Raw genomic sequence first — 2680 nt, 5'->3', positions numbered from 1 at the left:
TGACCAGATTTCTTTCTCTTTCTTTTTTTTCTTTTATTTTTAATCCAGCCGAGACACAAGCCGGGGTCGTGTTCTTAGAAAGACTGAAATGAGAAGTGGTCGTGTTTCACTTGTTAAGAGAATGTCTGGGTTTTGTGTTGACTCCCCTCCAACTGTATCCATGCAGAAAAACAACAGAAACAATTAAAGGTTTCCTGATGGTTTGTTACGGTCAGCATTAGGGATGTCCCGATACCATTCATTTGGTAGTCTGTACCAATACTACTACCTTGTTTTATTTTTGATACAGGAACAAACATTTGTAATCAATCCAAACATTTTTAGTTTGCTTGTAAGGACACATTTTGGAAATTCAACAAAATAATCAGCTCAGGGTTTTTGAGCTGAAAATGCAGTAATTAGTTAATTGTACTGATTAGATTGACATGAGGAGGTTTATAAAATGTTCTTCATAATAGTTGACATTAGTCCATAAAGTAATTGTATTACTATGTTGTATGTGTTTATTAAATAGTTAATAATCGTGGTAGTAATAATAATATATTACACAATGCATTATATAGGAGTTATATATAAAATGTGGACTTTTATTCTAAAAGTCTGAGTGAAGAGGCAGAGCTGCACTCCGAGATCAGCTGTGATGGTGGTGACCTCCTCACCCCTCGGCCTCATGTCTCTTCGTTACAGACTCAAGCCAGTTTAGCTCCTGTCTGCTGCTCAAAAACGGCTGAAACAGCATCTGAGCTCTACATCTTTACCAGTACTGGTGGTTTGTGCTGTCCTGGTGGTTTGGGATCATTGATGGGAGAAGTCTAGTGCTGAAGTCCTCTCTGACCTCATGGGTGTAAAGCTGTATTTAATGCAGGCAGGTTTAAAGCAATGGCACCTCTGACAGGCTCTGGCTACCAGTCTGTGCCTAAACTCCATGTTCTAACCTTAAACTAGATTCCTCACGACTTCACTAAAAACTCCACTAAAATACTTCAGCATTAATTAAAACCTGAATGAGGGATTCACTCAACATCACAGTAACAAAGTAGATACACTAATGTACTGTTCATTTATCCTCTATATTCTACACAAATGAATGGGATCAGAAGTTTGATGTATCTTGCTGCCCTCCCATCACTGGGTGCAGGTCACAAGTTTTTTTTCAGAGCTGTTTGTTTGCAGATTTTCATACATTTATATATAAATTGTGCCTGAAATACACCAAGCATTATTAATAATGATCAATTATTTTATTGTTCATAAAAAATCTATGATATATATATATATATATATATATATATTGATATATATATGTACACATACACACACGTATGTATATATATAGAGAGAGAGTCAAGTATAAAGTATAAGGTTCATATAGAATGACCCCTATACTTTTATTTATTTTTTGTTTTTTACTGTAAATAAGTGAACTTATCCTCCACATGGAACAATCCTAAATATGACTTATGCACCTTTTAGACACCGTTGCTATTACATACATTAATATTCATTGCTTTTTATTCCTATTATTAATTATAAATTAATAATAAAATTTGTTTTATTTTATTTACTATTCATAAATTTGTTTTTACTATATTATTCATGTTATTATTAATGTTATTGTGTAAAGAGACAACTCTATCAGTGGTGTGTATGTATTAAAATAAAAAAAAAAAAGTCAAAAAAGAAACAGTGTACATATTAAAAACTAAAATATCAGGTAATATTATTATTAAGTAATAATTAATAACAAATAATCGTTACTCTTCCTGTTAATTATGTACGTGTGTGTAATATGAGTAATATTGCTAATATATAACCTTACATGTGTTTGAAATATAGTAAAGCTCCACAGCGTGATCCCCGCCCTCTGGTGGTTGTTAGCTGAACTGCAGGAAACCCACCTCCAGCGGTAGCGTGTGGCTGGCGAGCAGCTGAGGTTAGTCGTTCATTTGGGAGCGTCGTTACTATAATCTGCTACTTCAGCTCAGAGATGTTTAGGGGAGGACACGTTGAGTAACGGGACATTGTTAAGAACTAGTTAATGAAGTATTTAGTGTCACTAAGCCTTCAGTAACTCACCTCGGAGCAGTGTACACACCATGCAGCTACTCTCACTCTCACTGTGCAGCTGTGTGCAGCTGGAAAGGTGGGGTTACTGATCACCAGACAGACAACAGGGGACATGTCCCAGTGTATAAATAATATAATATATGGAAATGTATTTCAGTCAGTGTATAAATGAAGTTCACAGCCTCTAAGCTTGAAAACAAGATGTTTCCGGTCATGACATCACTGAGTCACTTTTGCTTACTGAACACATCTAGAAGAATCTCTATAAATAGTAAAATCACCAAACTCAGAGGATGGAAAATGACACAATATTATATTTCATTAGTTGATGGAAAACGCTAACAAAAACAGTCCTGAAATTTAACAGCTATGATCCAGGTTGCTCACAGGAACACACAGAAATGCAGTGATCAGTCGGCTCTGGTTGGTCTGTTTAGTTTTTTTTTTTATTGATACACTACATCAGAAGAGCCTAGAATGCAAAGTATTCCCTTTGGATAATTTCAAAAAGCACGGCAGTCTCAAAAATTACAAAAGGTTTAAAATACAAAATGTACAAGTAATGACAATACAAGGCTCTGTAAACAGCAGCTAAACTTGTATTTCCCTTTTA

The sequence above is a fragment of the Salminus brasiliensis genome, chromosome 25, assembly GCF_030463535.1.
Source record: "Salminus brasiliensis chromosome 25, fSalBra1.hap2, whole genome shotgun sequence".
Classification (NCBI taxonomy): domain Eukaryota; kingdom Metazoa; phylum Chordata; class Actinopteri; order Characiformes; family Bryconidae; genus Salminus; species Salminus brasiliensis.
This window is presented reverse-complemented; position numbering follows the sequence as displayed.